Source organism: Bison bison, unplaced genomic scaffold (assembly GCF_000754665.1).
Source record: "Bison bison bison isolate TAMUID 2011002044 unplaced genomic scaffold, Bison_UMD1.0 scf7180017864035, whole genome shotgun sequence".
NCBI lineage: Eukaryota > Metazoa > Chordata > Mammalia > Artiodactyla > Bovidae > Bison > Bison bison.
The window spans coordinates 17,836,280-17,861,878 of record NW_011494607.1 but is presented as its reverse complement, the minus strand read 5'-3'; positions in this window follow the sequence as shown (position 1 = coordinate 17,861,878).

Genomic DNA, 25,599 nt, shown 5'->3' with positions numbered 1-25,599 from the left:
ATTGATGATATGACATAAAAACTTCTTTTGAAAAAGTGTTTAGGTATAAAAGTGAGAAAATTGAAAGAAAATCATCAAATGGTCCTGCTGCTGCTGCTGCTGCTGCTGCTGCTAAGTCACTTCAGTCGTGTCCGACTCTGTGCGACCCCAGAGACGGCAGCCCACCTGTCCCTGTGATTCTCCAGGCAAGAACACTGGAGTGGGTTGCCATTTCCTTCTCCAGTGCATGAAAGTGAAAAGTGAAAGTGAAGTCGTTCAGTCGTGTCCGACTCTTAGCGACCCCACGGACTACAGCCTACCAGGCTCCTCCGTCCATGGGAGTTTCCAGGCAGGAGTACTGGAGTGGGGTGCCATTGCCTTCCTGGCAGTATCTAAAACAGCAAAATTGTGATGAAGACATGAGAATGACAAGTTTAGGAGTTGCTGGAATCACAAGGTAACGTACTCCTCAACCAATTGGCTAATAGAGAACATTATTCGATAGATAGTGCCCACACTGAGGGACAATAAGGTGTCAACTGTGTGCAACAGGCAGACTGCAGATTAGTGCAGTGCAAAATTTTAGGATTACAGAAGGAATGGAAACCTGTTATTTTAGTGCCAGTCCTAGTGTCTGCCAGGTAGCAGCAACTCAAATACTTGTTTCTTAAAGGGAAGAAAAAATAAAAGGAAGTGAAAATATTTAGCCTGAAGAATAGAAGGTGTGGAGGGAAAGGTGGTTGATGTCTTTAAATATGTGCAATGATGTGAAACAAAAGACACAGAAAAGTTTTAAGGTGTAGGCTTAAATTTACGAGTAGAGTGAGAGGGTTCCCACTACATAGTTTTCAAGTCCTGAGTTATTGATCATTAGAAATTTTGGAGCAGTGTCTGATAATGATCCTATAGGGATGTAGTCAAAGAGAGAACTGTACTCAGAAGGAAGCTAGCCAGCAGAAGAGTTGTAAGGAAATGTTGGGAAAGCATGTTCTAGTGCTCAAGCCAAACCTAGTGAGATAGGACCTGTTGACAAAAGACTTCTCAGTTACTTTCCCAATCTCATTTGAATCTAGAGTTGGGACTGACTTCTAGGATCTGTCCCCTAGAAGCAAGAGTGCCCCAGCAGTAGCTGAAGTTTTCAGTTTTGCTTAGACGTGAACCTTGATTGGGCTTCCCGGGTGGCACAGTGGTAAAGAATTTGCCTGCCAGTGCATGAGATGCAAGGGACACCAGTTTGATCCATGGGTTGGGAAGATGCCCTGAGGTAGGAAATGGCAACCCACTCCAGTATTCTTGCTTAGAAAATTCCAGTGACAGGAGCCTGATGGGCTGCAGTCCATGGGGTTGCAAAGAGTCATACATGACTGGGCATGTACACATGGCCTGGCATGGCATGGAACCCTGATCACCAAGTCTTTGATATCTCAAACTTAAACATTTATTGTTGGTATGCCACCTAATCACTTTCACAGCTACCTATATGCTCAAAAAGTGCAAATCTGAACTTATTATTAAATTACATTATCAGATTATTTTAAGTACTATGAAGAAATAAAAGCGATTTTCTGACTGAGAATGATGAAAGAGGACCACTTTAGGAATAGGAGTCATGCAAGGCCTTCCTGAGCAGGTGATATTGTTTGAGTCCTGAAAGAAGAGAGGAATCTGGCCAAGCACACTGTGGACCCTACAGAGTCCAGGCATCTATAAGAATAGATGTAAAGCCCCCAAGCTCAGAGTTTTCAAGAAATAGATACACATTTCCAGGGTGGTAGGAGAGAAGTGAGCAAGGAGAAGGGCAAGAAAGAGATAAAGTCAGAGCTCAGCCAGAGAAAGTCCCAGGTGCATTATAGGTCCCTATTCATGGCAGATTCATTGTTCCCTCCTTCACATCCCATAGGGTTTTATACATAATTGTATTATTGGCAATATATGCTTTGTAATCCCTGTGTTTTATTCATTTGATTCTATGTATAAGATTTAAGTTCCTTAAGTTCAGGATCCATTTACTGCTCACCTGAATGTCCTTCATTCCAGCACCTAAAACAATGCCAGTATCCTCTTATAGGCAATGCTCAGAATAGCTGGTGGAGTGAAAACTCTAAGGGAAACCAGCATATTTTTTGTATTGATCCAAAGTCTTTAGAATGGCCATTGATGGCTTGAGATTCTAGCCAAAGTATCCTAACAACTAAGAAGACATATGGCTATTATTAAGTTGATGCATTTTGCCAGTATTAAAATACCATAAATAATTTTAATTTGGTTTTTAACTCTGCTGATTTAATCCACCACCGACTTAACACAGTGGATAAATCCAATGGCTGTGTAACTTACCTGAGGGTTTGAGTTTTCAGTTTTTCTTTAATACCTACTGTAACACATGATAGTATCTCATTACCCTAGTTCTTCCTGCTCACTCTGACTGTTTTGACTGGGGCTATGCCAGAGGCTGTTTCTGAAAGTGGTACCACTATTGAGTGAGCCTGGAGTCAGAGAGCCAAGGGGTTGTGGAATCTTGACTCTATCACACACTAACACAACAGTTCAGTGCAAATTATTTAATCTGTTTTAGAACTCATTCCTCTACCTATGAATTGGGGATAACAATTATATTTCCCTTCGAAGATTGTGGCACAATTAAGAGATGATATGTACATAGCATTTAGCCTAGTCTCTGATATTTTAGGATCAGCACATCAATGTCAACCACTATTATTTTCATAATTATTATAACATTGTAATATTTCCGTTTGGTCCCAGGTTTTTTTTTTTTTAGTGATCAAAATTTATACAAAAAAATTCTTAAAAAATCCTGGCAGATCAAGGATGAGACAACTAGTAGGCAATAATACAGTAATTCATTTACATCATGTCAAAAATGACTGAAAATAAAACTTTATGGAAGAGTATATTTTTATAAATATCTTTGCTTCAGAGTTTTCTGATAAATATTCGTTTTGGCCTGAGAACTACATAGTTGATTTCTGTATGAAACTGAATATTTTTTGAAAGTTAGAACTAAATTAGTTGGGTTATTTTTGCATGATGAAAGCGTGAAAACAAAACACCTTTTTTGCTAAAATATTATCTGGTCCTCGTTTCAGCCCAGAGGACTGAAAATACTATGAAATTAAAATTTCAAATGTGGGAAGGAAATTCTATAATATTTGTTAATTCTAGCCCCAAAATGTTCAAAGTTATTTTTGCTTCAAAATCTGGAACTGAACATGCACTTAACAATTTGTTTCAATTCATACTGTTAGAAGCTGGCCCTGTCTATCCTTGCGGGTTTGAAGGTGTATTTGAAGTATTTCTCCTTTCTTTAGAGAAAGTTGAATAAAGTGGTAAGAGGAACAAGTCAAAGCAGCTATCTTTTAACATTGCTAGGGTATGCAGCTGTAAAATTTCTAAGGAAATAATAAATTATCTATATGTTAAACCAGGACATCTAAACACAATGTCATTGTGTTCAAGGTGAAGGTCTGCATGATTGGTGACATTGTTCAGAAAAATGAACAAAACGCATCTCATTATATAACACCCTTAAATAATTGTCTGAGATCAAATGATTTTACCCTGGATTCTCTATAGAACACCAGGATTATAATGGGCTTTATATATCAGGTGGGACGAGGAGTTAAGACTGAAAATTTTCTGGCTGTGAAATACCACAGACACATAAGCCATTGCATTCCTGGGACTGGGGGCCCTGCAGCAGTGACCATTTGGATTTTTCTATTAAAGGAAAATGTACTTGGTATGTCTATATGGGATGACACCAAGCAATTGTGCCAATGTGGCTTCACTTGCTCTAGTTTTCTATTTCCTCCTTTGAGAATCTTAAATTTCAGTAGAACATGAATTTAGCATACATCTTGCATTTGATTAGATCACATTTTATATATTTTATGCATTTTAATCCAAGTTTGGCTCTGTGAACCTTACCATCTGTCTGGAGTTGTCATTGCATTTTATTTTTAATTTTAATTTACCCCATTATATTTTTGACTAAAAAGTGGTTTTATTTTTGGCAATCTCCTCACCTAGTGTCTTCTTTCCTTCTCATCCATTTTCCACAATGCATCCAAACAAGACCTTCTAAAACATATATCTGATGACACAATTCCCAATTTAATCCTATTGTCTTTCTAATAAGTCCAAATTCTTGGGTTAGACTCATAAGGCCCTGCATCATCTAGACCCTTTGAATATATCTCCGTACCTTCCTCTTTTGCATGCTATGTTCCTATTCCAGTTCCTCTAGCCATGCTCTCTTTTGCCTCCAAGTCTCTGTACATTCTCTTTCCTCCACCTGAATCATTTCTCTCACACTCTGCCTCAATATGTCCTATTTCTTCCAAGTCTTCACTGACAACCTTACCTTTTCCCCACACAATACACTAACTATATACTCCCATCTCATAGATTAAATGAGGTCATGTAACGCTATGTGTCTGCAATACTAGAATGTAAACACCAAGAGGAAACAGACACTATCTACCTTATTTTCTGTTGGGACTCCTGTATCTAGTCTAGGACCTGGGACATGACAGTAATTCAATAAGTATTTATTAAAAGCCTAGAGGGATGAGTAAGAAAAGCTGTGCTGTGCTTAGTCGCTCAGTCTTGTCCAACTCTTTGTGACCCCATGGACTGTAGCCTGCCAGGCTCCTTTGACCATGGGGATTCTCCAGGCAAGAATACTAGAGTGGGTTGCTATGCCCTCCTCCAGGGGATCTTCCCAACCCAGGGATTGAACCTAAGTCTCCTGCATTGCAGGTGGATTCTTTACCATCTGAGACACCAGGGAAGCCAAGAAAAGCTGCACATGTATAATTTATGATTTTTACTTATTTTTGTTGTTTTAGTCACTAAGTCATGTCTGACTCCTTTACAACGCCATAGACAGTAGAGGAGCCTCCAGGTTCCTCTTCTGTCCATGGGATTTCCCAGGAGTCTGTTGTCATTTTCTCCTCCAGGGGATCTTCCCAACCCAGGGATCAAATCTGCATCTCCTACATTAGCAGGCAATCTTTACCACCGAGCCACCAGGAACACCCTTTTTACTTATTGTATAGTATAAATTTAAAAAATAATCTGTAGCTATAACTGAAGTAAAAAATCCCTTGTAAACCTTATTTTATGTTAATCTGTTATTCTGTAGGAACAACCGCTAACTGGAACTGCTGTATTTTGTGGGCTAGTGTATGGTAAACACCATAAAAATTATCTCAGATCATAAGACATCCTTTGTAATTTACTTAGACATTGTTATCTGAGTTTCAATTATTTATGATAATATTTAATTGCATCTAAAATAAATAGTTATAGAGATTTAAAAATCAATATTCCAATTACAAGCTTACTACATATAAATCTACAAAATGGCACACCTTTAAGTTTGTGGCTAAAAAAACACCTCATAAAAATGCCTCTAGGAATCAAGAAGTTTGTGAAATACAACTCAGATCGCTGCTAAATCCAAATGGAGAACTGTGTTTCCAGTCATAGGTAAGGCCTATGGAGAACTTTACTATTCAACTCTACTGATATGTTGAATATGCTGATTATGTTGACAGCTGCCAGCTTTTCCTTTTGGTAGAAAACAAAAGGTTGCTTAGCCATGAACTCAAAGAAAAAATATTATAAATTTTAGAGTCATCTGTGGAGACCACATTCAGTAGCATCACGTCTACTAGAATCGGGTGGGAAAACTGATTCTTCTGGATATTCATATAACCTTGTTGATATCATTTCAATTATTGTGCTGCCAGTCCTGTGGGTTCAACATTTGCAGGAGAATACACTAAGCATTAGAGAGTTGATAAGTTTAACAAATATTCATCATATATTTTTCAACATATGATATAATGTTGGTGAGAGGATGAAATGGTTGGATGGCATCATCGACTTAATGGACATAAGTTTGTGCAAACTTAGGGAGATGGTGAAGGACAGGGAAGCCTGGCGTGCTGCAGTCCATGGAGTCACAAAGATTCGAACATGATTTAGCAACTCAACAACTATGTTGGGAGTAAATACAGAGATGAATGACAGAGAAAAAAAGTAACAAATAGATTACATACTGTTACTGACGGATATAAAGAAAATAAAAGAGTGATGAGTGGGGTACCAATCGGGAGTAAAGTAGGAATCAAATTTAAGATGGCTGATCTGGAATGCCTCTTACAGGAGCTAATTTTTGAGCTAAGAATACGAATAAAGAATCAGTGAAAATGCTGGGAAACACCCTCTAGGCAGAGGCAATGGCAATGGCAAAGTTTCTGATGTGGAAGAGGGCTTGCTGTATTTGAAGATAAGAAAGAAGACTAACATGACTGGGGAATAGTGTGCAAGAGCAAGGGCATGAGATCAAGCTGGAGAGGTACTTGGATGAGACAAGATTTGTAGGAGTTTGGGTTTTAGCCTAAAAAAAAGGAAAGCCCTAGAAAGGTTTTATGCAAGGAGAAACATAATATGATTTACATTTCTAAAACTCTCATTCTAGCTACTGTGTGGAAAATTGATAATAGAGGACCAAGAATGAAAGCTGAGAGCCTTTTTAGTCTGTTTTGTTTTAGTACAGCTGTGAAATATGGTGGCAGAGTTGATCAAAGATGTACTGTGGACACAGAATTGACAGGACTTGTTCAAGCACTGGATGTGAAGGGTGTGTCAACAAAGACATGACTCAGATTATATGATTTAACCTACTTGGTAGAGAGTTGTCTCAATTACTACCAAAAGTAAGCCCAGGAAAGAACAGGAATATCTTTATTTCACGATAAAGGAAAGTTCAACATCTCCCTACTGGACATGTCAAATTTAAAATATATACACAACTAAAAATTACTTGCTAATTCAAAGATCTTGAATGTGGAATAGCTCCTCTAGGCCCTTCTGCGCTTGCACAGCCACTGCTCCTTGGAAGTGGGGTTGCTCCTCCCGGCCACGGCCCCTGGCCTTGGACATGGGGTAGGTCCTCCCCTATCATTGAAAAAACAAGAGAGTTCCAGAAAAACATCTATTTCTGCTTTATTGACAATGCCAAAGCTTTTGACTGTGTGGATCACAATAAACTGTGGAAAATTCTGAAAGAGATGGGAATACCAGACCACCTGATCTGCCTCTTGAGAAATTTGTATGCAGGTCAGGAAGCAATAGTTAGAACTGAATATGGAACAACAGACTGGTTCCAAATAGGAAAAGGAGTACGTCAAGGCTGTGTACTGTCACCCTGTTTATTTAACTTCTATGCAGAGTACATCATGAGAAACGCTGGGTTGGAAGAAGCACAAGCTGGAATCAAGATTGCTGGGAGAATTATTACTAACCTCAGATATGCAGATGCTGCTAAGTCGCTTCAGTCGTGTCCAACTCTGTGCGACCCCATAGACGGCAGCCCACCAGGCTCCCCCGTGAATGGGATTCTCCAGGCAAGAACACTGGAGTGGATTGCCATTTCCTTCTCCAATGCATGAAAGTGAAAGGTGAAAGTGAAGTTGCTCAGTCGTGTCCGACTCTTCCCGACCCCATGGACTGCAGCCCACCAGGCTCCTCTGTCCATGGGACTCTCCAGGCAAGAGTACTGGAGTGGGACAGAAAGTGAAGAGGAACTAAAAAGCCTCTTGATGAAAGTGAAAGAGGAGAGTGAAAAAGTTGGCTTAAAACTCAACATTCAGAAAATGAAGATCATGGCATCTGGTCCCATCACTTGATGGGAAATAGATGGGGAAACAGTGGAAACAGTGTCAGACTTTATTTTTCTGGGCTCCAAAATCACTGCAGATGGTGACTGCAGCCATGAAATTAAAAGACGCTTACTCCTTGGAAGGAAAGTAATGACCAGCCTAGACAGCATATTGAAAAGGAGAGACATTGCCAACAAAGGTCTGTCTAGTCAAGGCTATGGTTTTTCCAGTGCTCGTGTATGGATGTGAGAGTTGGACTATGAAGAAAGCTGAGTGCTGAAGAATTGATGCTTTTGAACTGTGGTGTTGGAGAAGACTCTTGAGAGTCCCTTGGACTGCAAGGAGATCCAACCAGTCCATCCTAAAGGAGATCAGCCCTGGGATTTCTTTGGAAGGAATGATGCTAAAGCTGAAACTGCAGTACTTTGGCCACCTCATGCAAAGAGTTGACTCATTGGAAAAGACTCTGATGCTGGGAGGGATTGGGGGCAGGAGGAGAAGGGGACGACAGAGGATGAGATGGCTGGATGACATCACTGACACAATGGACGTGAGTCTGAGTGAACTCCGGGAGTTGGTGATGGACAGGGAGGCCTGGTGCCCATAAGGCTGCTATTCATGGGGTGGAAAAGAGTCAGACACTACTGAGCGACTGAACCGAACTGAACTGAATTTAAAGATCAAGAGTCTTACCACATGGGAGAAACACAGTAGCTGAAACAAATCAAGGAGTCAGGTAATGACTTATTTGTGTTTATATGTTAAAGATACATTATTTGCTCACTGGTAGGTGTTGGTGACAGAGAAGGCAATGGCACCCCACTCCAGTACTCTTGCCTGGAAAACCCCATGGACAGAGCAACCTGGTAGGCTGCAGTCCATGGAGTTGATAAGAGTTGGATATGATCTGGTGACTTCACTTTCACTTTTCACTTTCATGCACTGGAGAAGGAAATGGCAACCCACGCCAGTATTCTTGCCTGGAGAATCCCAGGGACGGGGGAGCCTGGTGGCTGCTGTCTATGAGGTTGCACACAGAGACATGACTGAAGCCGTTTAACAGCAGCAGCAGCAGCAGGAGTTGGTGATGGACAGGGAAGCCAGTGTGCTGCAGTCCATGAGATCACAAACAGTTGGACATGACTGCTGGACTGAACTGAACTGAGGAGACAGAAGGGCTTCTCTGGTGGCTAGGCAGTAAAGAATCTGCCTGCAGTGTAGGATCTGCAGGAGAGGAAGTTTCTATTCCTGGGTCAGAAGGATGCCCTGGAAGAGGGCATGATGACCCATTCCAGCTATTCTTACCTGAAGAGTCCCATGGACAGAGGAACCTGGCAGGCTACAGTCCATAGGGTGGCAAAGAGTTGGACATGACTGAAGAGACTTATGGCATGCACACAAGAGACAAGAGCTTTGAATCATTTGTTAAGTGATAGAGTCAGATTTACTTTGAGAACCCCCCATGAACAGAATGTGCATTCACAGGAAGAAAATCAGGTACTCAGGGAGCGGATGTGGCAGCGACATTTTTAGCACTGGCTGTAGAATCCCTCAAAGTCACTCCAACTACACTATGCTGGCAAAAGTCATTGAACCTGAAAGTGTTAGTCATTCAATCATGTCCTGCTCTTTGTGATTCCATGGACTGTAGTAGCCCTGCAGGCTCCTCTGTCCATGGAATTCTCCAGGCAAGAACACTGGAGTGAGTTGCCATTCCCTTCTCCAGCCGATCTTCCCGACTCAGGGATTGAACTCGGGTCTCCTGCATTGCAGGCAGATTCTTTGCCATCTGAGCACCAGAGAAGCCAAACTCATTAGCGAAACTCAATCTGCAAATCTCTCTTTTATTTGCCTCTTTAAAAAATAAAATCTATTTCCTTCCAGAACTATTCAAAAAAAATCTATTGCCTTTTTAAAATCATAGATTTTTAGGAATATGTTTTTAAAAGAGCATCTGGTTTATTTCTCACTGAAAGCTGGTGCTAAGAAGTGAGAAACATGGAGCAAGTCAGCACCAAACACCGAGACTATGAATAATTTGCTTCATAATTGGAAAACATATATATTTTATTCAAGTTATGTGCCACCATTACCTGTTATTAAAAAGCCTTGGTAGTCACTGAAGGACGAAATTTGGAGGACTTTGGAATATCTCTCCCCAAGCATTATATTTCTTATCTAGACATTTCCTGCAATAACAAAGTCAAGGTTATGAGAAAGTATCTCCTTTGAGCTATTAATTTAAGTTTTCATCTGGGTTTTCCCCTTTTTCCTTCCCTATTAGCTACAAAACAGGGCTCTTTGCTTACTACCTCAGTTCAGTTCAGTTCAGTTCAGTTCAGTCGCTCAGTCATGTCTGACTCTTTGCGACCCCATGAATTGCAGCACGCCAGGCCTCCCTGTCCATCACCAACTCCCGGAGTTCGCTCAGACTCACGTCCATCGAGTCGGTGATGCCATCCAGCCGTCTCATCCTCTGTCGTCCCCTTCTCCTCTTGCCCCCAATCCCTCCCAGCATCAGAGTCTTTTCCAATGAGTCAACTCTTGGCATGAGGTGGCCAAAGTACTGGAGTTTCAGCTTTAGCATCATTCCTTCCAAAGAAATCCCAGGGTTGATCTCCTTCAGGCTTCAGCGAAAGCAGAATTTGCCTGAAAACTATTTCCTCCTTAGTTCACTTTTAATCCCAAAAGCGTAAGTTAGTTTTGCTATGTATTCTGGAGAGACACTAGGGTTGAAACAGAGAGAGAGACCTCTCTTGAAATAGGGAGTCCAGACGAAATACAGGAAACTTAGTTAAATTTGAATTTCAAATAAACAGCAACTAATTTTTAGTACATCCCAAACATAGCATGGGATATAGTACTTAAATTAAAAATTAAGTATTATTTATTTGAAATTCAAGTATATTTGAGCATCTTACAATTTTTGTTGTTAAAACTGGCAACCTTACCGTGAAAGAGATGTAGGGAGGGAAAGACTGCCTCCAGCTAAAAGCAAAGAGAGGGAAACATTTGAGACTTTGGCCCTGTGCTAGCAATATAGGACTTTACATAACAGAGAAGTAGGAAGACCTCTAAGAAGAATGGCAGGATGTATGCCTGTGGGATACAAACTTTAATATATATTTATAAATTTATATTTGTATTATTTATAGCATTCTGATTATCTGTACTCATAATTATTCCCCACCCAAGAGAATAGCGTGTCATCCATTTTATCAACAATATATTTCTATCACCTTCATACGTGAATGACAGCTTCACTGGATATAGATCGTTTGTATAAGAACTTTTATACCTTAAACTCTGAAGATATTACTCTATTGTCTTTTGTCATCTAATACTATAAGCAAGCTTAGTGTAGGTATGATTTTTCTTCCTTTATAAGTGTCTTGTTTTAATGAACTTATCTACAAAACAGAAACAGACCCACAGACATAGAGAACAGATACATGGTTTCCAAAGTGGGTTGGGGAAGAGATATGTTGGGAAATTGGGGTTAGCAGAGGCAAATAGAATGGATATATAGAATAAGTAAACAATAAGGTCCTATTATGTGGCACAGAAAAATATATTCAATGCCTTGTGATAAACCACCATGGAAAAGAATATGAGAAAGAATGTGTGTGTGTATATATATATATATCTGAATCACATTGTGGTAAAGCAGAAATTAAATTAATACAACATTGTAAATCAACTATACTTCAATAAAATAAATTAAAAAATAACCTATTTTGCCTGCCTGGCTATTTTCACAATTTATTCTTTCTCCTTGGAATTAAAGACATTCAGCAGAACATGCCTAAATATTGGTCTTTTCTAGCCCTGCACAAAGACTCTGCTTCCTGGACCTATTTTGCCAAAGATCAATCTTCTAAAGCCCTTCCCTTCTATCAATCACTTCCACCATCAGGTGACTGCTCTCATGTGACTGCTCAATAAATGTAATGGTTTAGGTCTCTTCCTGTTCCAACAGCCAATGTTCTCCTTTGATGCTCTGCTTTCTTGGACTGCCCTACTCCTTGAACATCAATTAGCATTAGTTTTCTTCACTTCTCTTGACAATATGACCTCCCTATGCCAGTGATAGCCAAGGAACTCTAGGCACATCAGCATGAACAGAGACTATTTGCTTTTCTTTCATAGACTTTATTTTTTAAAGCAGTTTTCAGTTCACAACAAAATTGAACAGAAGGCACAGAAATTTCCTATATTCTCCCTGTTCCTTCACATGCACAGCTTTCCCCATCATGAGTGTCCCCTATCAGAGCGTATATTTGTTCAAACAATAAACCTTGATACTTCACTCTCACCAAGTCCATAGTCTACATCAGAGTTCACTCTTGGCATTGTATATTCTGTTCAATTCTGTTCAGTTGCTCAGTCATATCCAACTCTTTGGGACCCACTGGACTGGCAGCACACCAGGCTTCCCTGTCCAGCACCAACTCCCAGAGCTTGCTCAAACTCATGTCCATTGAGTCGGTGATGCTATCCAACCATCTCAACCTCTGTCATCCCCTTCTCCTCCTGCCTTCAATCTTTCCCAGCATCAGGGTCTTTTCCAATGAGTCAGTCCTTCGCATCAGGTGGCCAAAATATTGGAGTTTCAGCTTCAGCATCAGTCCTTCCAATGAATATTCAGGACAGATTTCCTTTAGGATGGACTGGTTGGATCTCCTTGCAGTCCAAGGGACTCTCAAGAGTCCTCTCCAGCACTACAGTTCAAAACATCAGTTCTTCAGTGCTCAGCTTTCTCACATCCATACATGACTGGAAAAACCATACCTTTGACTAGATGGATATACTTTGTCGGCAAAGTATACCTTGTGGATTTGGACAAATGTATAATGACATGTATCCATCATTATAACGTGGTTACAGAGTAGTTGAACTTCCCTAAAAATCATTTGTACTCCACCTATTCATCTCACTCCTACTTCTATCCCTAAAAACCACTGATCTCTTTACTGACTCTGTAGTTTTGACTTTTGCAGAATGTCGTATAGTTAAATCACATAGTATGTAGCCTTTAGGAGGCTTCTTTAATTTAGTAATATGCATTTAAGATTCCTCCAAGTTTTTTCAGGGCTCATTTCTATTTTGTGCTATCTACTTTTCTCCTTTGTGGGCATCTTGATTTTGAGTGTCCTATATGGAACTTGTGTAGAGTAAGACAGTCTTTCCTTGATAATATATTTCCCTAACTCTAGACCATTTGGATTACAAGATGGGGATTATAATGTATCTCATATGTGGTATGATTTCCAGGACACTTGGAACAAAATATTAATTAGGCTTTGTATCACCCTGCCCCTGAATCTGGTGCTAACTTGTCATTAAATGGGAAGCAAATTACAAAGGAAGTAGTCCCACTAAGGATCTGAAAATTGATGTTCTCTACACTTACTTCTAGTATTTCTTTTCTGGATGAAGCAAATCCAGGAAATCTTTCCATTTCCCAAAGAAATTGGAAATACCAGAAACTATGATGCAAAAAGATCTGAATGTGAAATTAGTCATTAAATTCTACTTCAAAGTAGCTAGAATTTGGTATCTTCATATCTGGCCAACTGTTTATGTTCCCTGTTGCTGAACTTAATAAACAAAACATCACACACAGTCAAGATCATAAATGACTTTGGTCTTTGGTCCTAAATGCTTAATAGCTACTTCCCTTTGTCCTCCATTGTTTTGCTAATTGTTCTTCTGCAGGACAGTGAAAACAATTACCTTGCAAGATAAACAAGGTCCCTTCTGTAGCTATATATGGGAGAATTGAAGGGGGAGCAACACAAACTATTTTCTTAAGAGTTAGAGCCAGGATATTGAGATGCCATAAGGAAGAAAGGGATAAAAGGTTGCTTGCTCCTTTCCAAATGAAAACTCCTTTGTTAAGCACATTAGCATACATGGGTTTTGGGAGCTTATTTTGTTCTTTACCTGTATAAGAATTTCTCTACCTTCTGGGGAGTGGGTTAAAGGAGAGGAAAACTACATTGGTTTTCAAACTTTTCTACACATTAGAATCATGGGGGCAACTTGAAAACCATTGACAACTGTGTCTCCCTGCCTCACTTTCAACTATTGTGATTTAGTTGGTCTGGAACACAGCCTGGGTCTTAGACTTTTAAATCCCCAAGTCATTTCAGTGCACAAACCACTTTGGGAATCATGTCCATAATGTTATACAGGCAGGGGCCAAGATACATCAAAATTACCTGGTAAAGCTAAAGATACATACATTGCCTCAGTTTCTGTCCCAGACCTCCTGAGTCAGAACTCCCAGCTGCCAAGTCACTTCAGTCGTGTCCGACTCTGTGCGACCCCATGGACTGCAGCCTACCAGGCTTCTCTGTCCATGGGATTCTCCAGGCAAGAACACTGGAGTGGGTTGCCATTTCCTTCTCCAATGCATGAAAGTGGAAAGTGAAAGTGAAGTCACTCAGTAGTGTCTAACTCTTAGCGACCCCATGGACTGCAGCCTACCAGGCTCCTCTGTCCATGGGATTTTCCGGGCAACAGTACTGGAGTGGGGTGCCATTGCCTTCTCCCCAGAACTCCCAGATGATGGGCTAAAACTCCTCAATCAACTTCCATGCAGACAGTAGTAACTAGACAACAGAACTCCTCATTAGCTTGGCTACTACCTCAGTACGTAGACCCACACAGATGCCTGGAGCATCTTCTTTACTTCTCTCTAGGAATCCATGTCTCATACCCTCTTTTACAATTTGAATGGAAAATAATTCACTGCTTATTTATTATTATTATTTTTTTAATTTAAAAGTTCCAGCAACCTGACTGCTTTTCATTCCTTTGGGATGTGCATTCTCTCTCAAGTCATTCTGCCCTGACTCATTCTTAACATGCTTCCCATGCCTGTGCTCCCACTCCAGCTAAACTGAAAGCTTCCTGAAGGTCAGGAGTTCCCCGTGACATTTGTCTGAATCACACATGATCCCTCCTCTGGTGTCCAGTATATATCCTGCAGGTTACAAAGCATGATACAGACATTATATGTATATGGAGAGAAATTTGTTCAAGGGGAGCAAATGTAACTGATAAATTTTTAAAAGTATATTCATTTGCTATAATTCAGACTGAAAACATTAAATTGTCAAGTGGATGACAAATAAGATCTCAAAATCTCTGAACAATATTATGTCTGTATTGTTCTTTGTATTTCACCAGTCTATGTGACTGCTACCATAACCTTACTGGGAAGTGGACAAGACCACTTCATAGGTGTATAATGATGGGGCCATGAGGGGAGGTGACCTGCTCTGATCCTACCTGACAACTGGGAGAATCACATGTAGAACTCCATCTTCTTGACTTTCAGGAATTCCCATGATCTCTATTCCCATGATCTCAACCACTCTCCATTTACTCCTGACCCTGTATCTGCATCTTCAGTCCTTTTCTCCTAAGATCCACATTTCTAAATATATTTGAAAGAATTTCACCTTCATGTTCTAGTGATAAGTCAAACTCATTAGGCCTCAAAAGGAGATTTTATCAGTTGATCCCATCTCTTTTTTCCCAACCCCTATATTCCAGTTAACATCTCTATATTCCATTTAACAACTTCACCATTTTTCTCATTCCCATTTTCTATTTACTTTTCTGAATTTATCACTTGCAAGGCTCCATTGATTCAGTTTCAACAATGTCTCTCATTTCTGTATGTGCACATGTGCTAAAGCTACTTCAGTCATGTCCTGCTCTTTTTTTAATTAATTACTTTATTTTAATTGGAGGCTAATTACTTTACAATATTGTGGTGGTTTTTGCCATACATTAACATGAATTGACCCTATGGACCATAGCCCACCAGGTTCCTCTGTCCATGGGATTTTCCAGGCAAGCATACTGGAGTGGGTTGCCATGCCCTCTTTCAGGGGGTCTTCCCAATCCAGGGATCTAACTTGTGTCTCTATGTCTCCTGCACTGGCAGGCAGGTTCTTTACCACTAGCACTACCTTCTCATACAGGCAGGATGACAGTAGCTTTTGCAATGATATTCTGCCTTCAGCTTATTAGCTCTCCAATTCTCTCCTCTCATTGCTTCTTAACTGAAACCACAGTTTTAGTTACCATATTCCCTATTCAATGGTCTTCCATTTCCTAAAGAAAAATTCAAAAGACTTTTAGGGTCTTTGTGGTCTGTCCATAAGCCATATTTCTAACATTAGCTTTTCATAGATCCTACTGTCCAGATACCCTGAACTATTCACTAATCCTTATCAGGTCACATACATTCACTTTTATGTGTTTTTGTACTTTTGAGGGTTTATTCTCTCTCTGCCTGAGTGACCATTTCCGTTCCCCTCACATACTCTTCCTCTCTCTCACGTTATCATCCTCTTTATTGTCAAAAACTCACTCCTCTAAGAAAGCCTACATTTTTTGCATATCTTCTTCCAATTTACAGCTTTAGTTCTGGTCGATACCATCTATTTACTCTTTTAATAATTTATACTTTACTTACCACATTTAATTATTCTTTATATCATGATTATACAAATATATAAAATATACTACACATTGTATGTATTTTATAATATATATTATACATGATATATATAATCTCACCTAGAATGAGGCTTCTTGGGAGCATAATTCAAGATTTGGTTAACTTGAGACAAGATAGGTCATAAATATTTAAATGAATTTTTTTTTTTTTTTTTTTTTTGCTATTTTCCACCTAAAGGCACAAACATGAATATATATAAATAATTTTGGATTGAACTATAGAATGATTTATGTGTCTCATGCTGTGTGCTAAGTGCTGTGTGCTGTCCAACTCTTTGCAACCCTACAGGCTATATAGCCTGCAGGCTCCTCTGTCCATGGGAGTCTCCCAGGCAAGAATACTGGAGTGGGTTGTCATGCCCTCCTCCAGGGGATCTTCCCAACCCAGGGATCGAACCTGCACCTCCTGTGACTCCTGTATTGCAAGCAGATTCTTTACTGCTGAGCCACCAGGGAAGCCCCATGTGTCCCACAGTGAGTTAGAACTGATGACTCCTAAAAACTTAACTTCAATATTGAATGATTGTTTCCAAATTTATAATGAATGAGTAATTTAATAAATATTTACTTAATCAGAAATGGTTCTGGGATTTGTATACTTCAATTACTGGAAGAAATATGCATGTAAGACAGGTCCTGACACTCTCCCCTTGCTTACCTGCCCCAGCAACACACCCAAGCACCCAAAAAGACTATGCTTGAATCAAGCCAAAATCAGTGAGAGAGGGACTGAATAAGCAAAAATATGTCAAATTCATTATCTGCAATTTCAACTTTGCCTTTTTATTCAGTTCAGTCAGTCAGTCGTGTCTGACTCTTTGCAACCCCATTGACTGCAGCGTGACAGGCTTCCCTGTCTACCACCAACTTCCCAGAGCTTGCTCTGACTCATGTTCATTGAGTCAGTGATACCATCCAACCATCTCATCTTCTGTTGTCCCCTTCTCCTCCTGCCGTATATCTTTCTTAGCATTAGGGTCTTTTCCAATGATGAGTCAGTTCTTCACATAAGGTGGCCAAAGTATTGGGAGCTTTAGTTTCAGCATCAGTGCTTCCAATGAATATTCAGGACTGATTTCCTTTAGGATTGACTGGTTTGATTTTGCTGTCCAAGGGTCAAGAGTCCTCTCCAACATCACAGTTAAAAGCATCTATTCTCCAACTCTCAGCTTTTTTTATGGTCCAACTCTCACAATCATACGTGACTACTGGAAACCATAGCTTTGACTAGACGAACCTTTGTCAGCAAAGTAATGTCTCTGAATTTTTAATAATGTCTAGGTATGTCATAGCTTTTCTTCCAAGGCACAAGAATCTTTTAATTTCATGGCTTCAGTCACCAACTGCAGTGATTCCAGAGCCTAAGACAATAAAGTCTGTCACTGTTTCCATTGTTTCCCCATCTCTTTGCCATGTAGTGATGGGAATAAATGCCATGATCTTCGTTCTTTGAATGTTGAGTTTTAAGCCAGCTTTTTCACTCTCCTCTTTCACTTTCATCAAGAGGCCCTTTAGTTCCTCTTCTTGCCTGGAAAATCCCATGGACGGAGAAGCCTACCAGGCTCCTCCACCCATGGGGTTGCAAAGAATTGGACACGATTGAGCAATTTCACTTGTTTTAGTTCCTCTTCACACTCTGCCATAAGGGTGGTATCATCTGCGTATCTAGGGTTATTGATATTTCTCCTGGCAATCTTGATTCCAGCTTGTGTTCAACCAGCCCAGCATTGCACATGATGTGCTCTGCATATAAGTTAAATAAACAAAGTGAGAATATACAGCCTTGATGTACTCCTTTCCCGATTTGGAACCAGTCTATTTTTCCAGGTCCCGTTCTAACTGTTGCTTTTTGACCTGCATACAGATTTCTCAGTAGGCAGGTGAAGTTGTCTTGTATTCCCATCTCTTTAAGAATTTTCTACAGTTTGTTTTGATCCACACAGTCAAAGGCTTTAGCATAGTCAATGTAGCAGATATTCTTCTGGAATTATGTTGCTTTTTCTATGATCCAACAGATTTTGGCAATTTGATCTCTGGTTCTTCTGCCTTTTCTAAATCCAGCTTGAACATCTGGAAATTCTCAGTTCATGTACTGTTGAAGCCTCCCTTGGAGAATTTTGAGCATTACTTTTCTGGTATGTGAGATGAGTGTAATTGTGCAGTAGTTTGAGCATTCTTTGGCATTGCCTTTCTATGAAATTGGAATGAAACCTGACCTTTTCCAGTCCTGAGTTTTCCAAATTTTCAGGCATATTGAGTGCAGCACTTTCACAGCATCATCTTTTAGGATTTGAAATAGCTCAGCTGGAATTCCATCACTTCCACTAGCTTTGTTTGTAGTGATGCTTCCTAAGGCCCACTTGACTTCACACTCCAGGATATCTGGCTCTGGGTGAGTGATCACACCATCATGATTATCCGGGTCATGAAAATCTTTTTTGTATAGTTCTGTGTATTCTTGCCACCTCTTCTTAATATCTTCTGCTTCTGTTAGGTCCATATCATTTCTGTCCTTTGTTGTGCCTATCTTTGCATGAAATGTTCCCTTAGTATCTCTAATTTTCTTGAAGAGATCTCTAGTCTTTCCCATTCTACTGTTTTCCTCTATTTCTTTGCATTGATCACTTAACAAAAGCTTTCTTATGTCTCCTTGCTGTTCTTTGGAACTCTGCATTCAGATGGATATCTTTCCTTTCTCCTTTGCCTTTGCCTTCTCTTTTTCTCAGCTATTTGTAAGGCCTCTTCAGACAACTATTTTGCCTTTTTGTATTTCTTTTTCTTGGGATAGTTTTGATCACCACTTCCTGTACGATGTTATACCTTTTCTCTTTTGTTTCATTATAAATCAGCCCCACAATTAAAAAAAAAAAACTTGTAGTTTAGCTGAAAAGCTATTTTTATTGAACTAGAGTGAATTTGGATTTTGTATTTTGAGATTTTTTTTTTTATTAAAAACTCGAAACAATTTACCATAAATACCACTGCCTAAAAATGCATTATTTAGTTTGCAACTTGGATTTACTAGGGGAAAAGTGTCTTCTTTTACTTTTATTCTTTCTGGGAATCCTACTGTTATCAATACATATTTATTATAATAGTGGAAGTAATAGAAATCATAATATTCTATAAACTAATACAAAGTTATTTTGATAATGTGCTGTTCTAATACTTCTTATATAGAATTCTTAGCAAAATTTTGGACACATCATAATTTCTAATTTTTCAGGTTGAAATTTTTCTGCACCAAAAACACATTTAAAACAAAGAGAAATTCGATGTAGAAGAAGGAGGCTACACAATTATGGTTATGATATGACACCCTTTGGGATCCAAAAATAGTGAATCTAGTACCACTTACTTGTCCATTTGACCATGAATGAAAAAATACAAACAAACACATTTTAATCTATTAAATTCTATTAGTCTCAAAATATTGTTGCCAAGATGGGTGGTTTTTAATATATTTTATTTCTGAACATTTTATTTTTGATTTAAAGCAAAGGGAGAAGGAAGTGACGGAGGATAAGATGGTTAGATGTTATCACTGACCAAATGAACATGAATTTGAGCAAACTCCAGGAGATAGTGAAGGACAGAGGAATCTGGCATGCTGCAGTCCATGGGGTCACTACTTAGTATCTAAACAACAATAATTTCTGAACCATGTGGAAAGATGTTTTTTCCAATCAGGTAGACCAAATGATTCTTCCTGGCATAATTCTCCCATAGCTTAAACAACTCATTCTTATTGGATTATATAATAAAATATAATCCAATATTTTAATATAACATATAATAAAATATAATCCAATAAGATACTTAAATACTTTACTTTTTAAAACATTTTAATGGAAAAATTTCCAACATAGACATAAGAATAGAAAATTTTAGTGAACCTTCAATTACTTGTCATTCTAGTTTCAAAGCATTAGCAATATTTTTCTAATTTTATTTAATTTACAGCACTCTACTTTATTTTCTGGAGTAGATAAAGCAAATCTCAAGACATCTTGTCATTTTACCTATAAAAACCACAGTATCTCCACCAACAGGACAAATTTCTTCTAATCTGTCACATTATGGTCACATCTCATAAAGATGATAATAATTTCTTAATATCATCTAAATACTCAGTCCATATTCAAAGCTCCCTAAGTGTCACAGAAATCTGCTCACAGTTGATTTATTCAGACTGAGACTATGAAATGCTGTGTTTTATACAACCATACATTACTTTTAATGTTATATTTCTTAAGTATTGCTATTGTTTATCAGTGTCTTTTCTCCTTTGGCTTTAATTTTATTGATTTCTTGGGGGAAAAAAACAGTTTCATGTTAAATACTTGGTTGATTGCTTTCTTGTGATGTCATTTAACTTGTTCCTCTAACTCAGGCACTCTCAGTTTGGTGATGTATGTCCACAGGGAAGAAGTCCAAGGGGCCATGGTACAAAGGCAAATGTACAGTATGTGAAGAGTGTTAATATTTTACGGGTGGAACAATTAGGAAAAAAATGCTCCACACATCTCCTTAGTGGGGATATAAAGAAGAAAAGTTTAATAAAATTTCTCTAAGTCTTAGTTCCAATAAAGTCATAGTGAGATTTAGAAACTGGAATAAATTCAAGCTTAATTTGAAGGGAAAGGAAAAGATTAAGTGATGCTGAATACATTCTATCATATCCTATTATTAGTCATGTAATATTTAGATTGGGCTTAACTGGTGGCTCAGATGGTAAAGAATTTGCCTGCAATGCAGGAGACCTGGGTTCAATCCCTGGGTTGGGAACAGCCCCTGGAGGAGAGCATGGCAACCCAATCCAGTATTCTTGCCCGAAAAATCCCAATGGGCAGAGGAGCCTGGCTGGCTACAGTCCATGGGGTCTCAAAGAGTCGGACACGACTGAATGACTAAGCACAGCACAATATCTAGATTTCCCATTGTTAGTGATGACAAGATTGGGCAGTTTAACCATTACCAAGTTCCCTATTATCTTTTCAATTAATGAACTTAGCTTTCGTTGGCCATCAAAATCAACCACCATTATTTCATTATCAATCAAAAGTAATATTTTCCATTCTTATCTTCCTTCTGCATTTATTAGCTGGAATTCTTTTCATAATAAAGAACTTTCCCACATTGACTGTTCAGTTATACTGGAATATAGTGCATAGAATAAAGGCAGGTCAAATGCTTAACTCTTTCATTTTAGTTGTAAAAATTAAGAGAATGTAGTCATGTAATACAAATGGGTATGTGCTGTTGCTCAGTTATGTCCAACTCTTTGTGACCCCATGGATGGTAGTTCACCAGGATCCACTGTCCATGTAATTTTCCAGGAGTGGGTTATCATTTCCTCCTCCAGGGGATCTGCCCAACCCAGGGATTGAACCCACATCTCCTGCATTGCAGGCAATTCAATTACTGCTGAGCCACTGGGGTACCAATTAGTTTTTTTTTTTTAATGTATTTATACATTATGAATTTATGAACTTCAATATATTTGTAATATTTTTCTTTTAGTCTTTTTTTTCTTGCTACTTGCTTTGCTTCATTTTAGGCAAGAGGAAATCTCTTTAAAAGGCCTCTGTGTCCTTTAGTTTTTGAGTACTTTCTTAACTTTCTGGAATAACCTTAGTTTGTGTATTGCTGACTAAGACGTGGAATGAGTCATTTCCAAGGAGCCCTGGTTCCTTATCCTAGCCACTATGAGTGTTTTATATAAATTTTTCATTGTTCCTAGGCCTTTTTCTCAAACAGAGCTACAAAATACATTCTTTTTCAAAAGATAGAAGCAAGTCAAGAATTCATCATAGTTTTTAATTATCTTCTTTGATTTTATAACTTTGTGTATTTTCTGTTACTCAAAAAGCTTGATTCCTAATGATGGTAACATAATTGTTCATTTACATTATATATCTATCTACAGATCCCCTGGAATAGTATATGGCAACCAACTCCAGTATTCTTGTCTAGAAAATTCCATGGACAGAGGAGCCTTGTGGACTACAGTCCGTGGGGTCACAAAGAGTCAGACAGGACACACATATACACACCTCTATCTATCTATCTATCATCATCTATCTTTTCCATATAACAAGGACATTGTTATAATTAACAATAAGCTAGCAAATGTAGTTGAACATATCCTTGCTGGCCCTCTTATATTCCCATCAGATTTTTTTTTCATGATGAATATATCAATAAAACATTATTTTAATGTCACTTAAAGTGGTTGGCAACCCACTCCAGTACCCTTGCCTGGAAAATCCCATGGACGGAGGAGCCTGGTAGGCTGCAGTCCATGAGGTCGCTAAGAATTGGACACGACTGAGCGACTTCACTTTCACTTTTCACTTTCATGCATTGGAGAAGGAAATGGCACCCCACTCCAGTGTTCTTGCCTTGAGAATCCCAGGGACAGAGGAGCCTAGTGGGCTGCCATCTATGGGGTCGCACAGAGTCAGACATGACTGAAGCGACATAGCAGCAGCAGTAAAGTGGTTATCTTCTTTATATAGTTATGATAGCAATCTGTTATATGGTTCAATTCATTTTTAGTTTGCTTTCAACTTTTAGGAATTTCTTGTTCCTTTGCTTTTGTTTTTTTAATTACACCAAATTTACATATTTACAAATTTCAAAATCAAAACTATGTGACAAGGTAAATTCACAGATGTTGGTTTCTGTCTCTACCCTTTTTACCCTCCTTTGTACCTTGTCTTCCACTTTCTTACACAAATTACTGTTCTATATCTTGCATTTCCCTTAACAATTTATCCTGGAGATCACTACATGTCACTATGTAACCATCTTCCTCATTTCTTACTTTTACTACTCTATCACCATATAGTACCATTGTTTACTCAATCAGTTTCCTATGGACGGGCATATGGAGTGCTTCTAGCCTTTTGTTAGTATAAATAATGTCACAACAAATAGCCTCTGTATATAGGACTTCATATTTTCCCAATGAAACTTCAGGATAAATGGTTCACAGTATAATACATATGCAATTGCCAAATTCCCTATCGGTGTTATACTATTTCATCTTACAACCAATAATGTGTGAGTGCCTGCTTCTCCATAGCCTCATTCACAGAGTATATTATAATTTTTTTATTACTTTTGTCAATCTGATAAGAGAGAAGTATAATTTTGTGCAGTTTTAATTTACATTTCTTTTGCTATAGGATGAACATCTTTTCATATGTTAAAGGGCCATTTGCAATTACTTTTTGTCAATTTTCTATTCATATCTTTTACCATTTTCAATTGATCTTTTAGTTTTTTTTCTTCTGTTTATAGGAAGTATTAAAACTTCTAACATTAGATTGGACCCAGAATGGCTCTGGGCAAGTTACTTTTGTCTACCTCCAGTAAAAATGGTGGTGGCTGTTGGGAATACACAAACTATTTACTAGGTTGAGAAATTGATTCACAGTAAAATAAACAATCTCACTTTTATAACCAATTGTTTGTAGTTTCAGTGGTATGATGTAATGCTCAAATAACTTTATCTGCTTCAGTAGTGAATGAAATTGTGTAAATGGAAATTTAGGTGAAGAATCAATCAGGGAAAAACTGATGATATAAAAATATATTATTTCTTAACCTTTGGAATATATTATTTTTTAACCTTCCTCGTGGAAGTGAGGGAAGACCATAACTATCCTCATTTCACATCAAAGTCTCACATACAAAAGCTAATTTATGAATGTAAATCACTTGGGAAATACAGTCTAATAGTAATGTAAAATAAGGATGCATTTTTGATTATATGATATAGGAAACACAGACATAGGGACTTAAATAATTTCAGAACCATAATTACAGTTTTCCAAGCACAATGCTATTTATTAGATAACTCTACCTTTTTGTTATAATAAAGCCAGACTTTTTCTTTTCCCCTCAGGAGAACACAAATGACAAGACTCCTGACATCCCACCCATTGAATCCATTTGCAGAGTTGTGCCACAAGAGTGCACCAAAGAGGACTGAAGCTGAGGAGAAGCCCCACTAGGTCAGCTGAGGGGAAGATGAATGGAAAAGGATAAACCAGACTTCTAGGATAGAACCATTTCATCCTAAAATGTAAGTGGAGAAGATGAAAATGAACATGAACACTGGATACAATGAATGCTAGATTATTTTGTATTTTATTTTCCTACTTTGTTGTGGACTGACCTAAACTAATTTGCTTATACAAACTCATTGGGTTCTTTTTAGTATATCTTAGAAGGCACAGAGAGATCAAAGTAGGTGAAGGGCTAAGGTTAGCAACTTCTCACAACTTGCTACTAGGTTTATAACAACAGTAATTGCGGGGAGCCGGCGTGAGGCACTCCGCCCGTGGCAAAGGTCATGAGGAAGGAGGCTCCACATACGCAAAGGCCGGATCAAGCCTCAGGAGTCCCCCTGGAAATCCTCGAGCATCTGCCCCCATAACCAGAGCCTGCCTACTTTACTACTTTGTGCTCTCACCTACACCTCTGACTTTATGGGCGGCTGTCCCCCACCACCTCTTTCAGAGAAGGAGTTAACTTAGAGCTCCAGTTAATAAAAACTCCTGGGCGTGACAGGAGTGTTTTAACCTACAAACTCCTTTGAAGGTTCTCTAGCCTGCCTGACCGTCTTGTCCGGCCACATGTGATTGCTCACAGCCTCCCAACCGTGAGAGGCACGAGATGCTTTAAACCTTCTGAAAACAGGTTCCTTAGAAAAGTTAGAAAACCATTAGTATAAGTATAGTGGGCTGATTGAAAATTGTATTGGTGAAGGGTTTTTCATTTGTTGAGCCAATGTTTGTTGCTATGTCTCCACATCCCCTGCCCTTACACACATTAATGACTACATAGAAGGAATAAGTATTAACCTTTGATATAAACCACATTAGACCTTAGGCTAAGTAAATTCTTTCCTTAACTAAAACCCACTATACCCTCACCCTATAGGAATGTAACTTTATTTGGGTGGCGTCTGTTTTAAGAATAATCACCCCTGGAAAAATAAGTGTCCTAGTTGACTGACCGCTGTCACAAGGAGAGGGTCATAAATTGTCAGCAGGCTCCCTGGCCAGAAGATGATGTAACACCCCTAAGACCCCTGTATATATTTGTATGAAGCACCTGACTTTGATAAAAGTCAGGATTGCTGACCCCGCGTGACTTTTGTATAACATCTCAGTGTATAAAAGTAGACCATGGAAAATAAAGAATTGGGATCAGTTCCTCGAAAGACTGGTCTCCCCATGTCTCTCAAACTCTGGCTAAGTCTCCATCTGGAGCGCGGAACCCACCATGCTTACTAATTTTGCCTGGGCTTCTAAGATCCAACCAGGGAGGCCTCAGTGTCTCCTCTCCTTTGGGGGAACGGAAGGACACC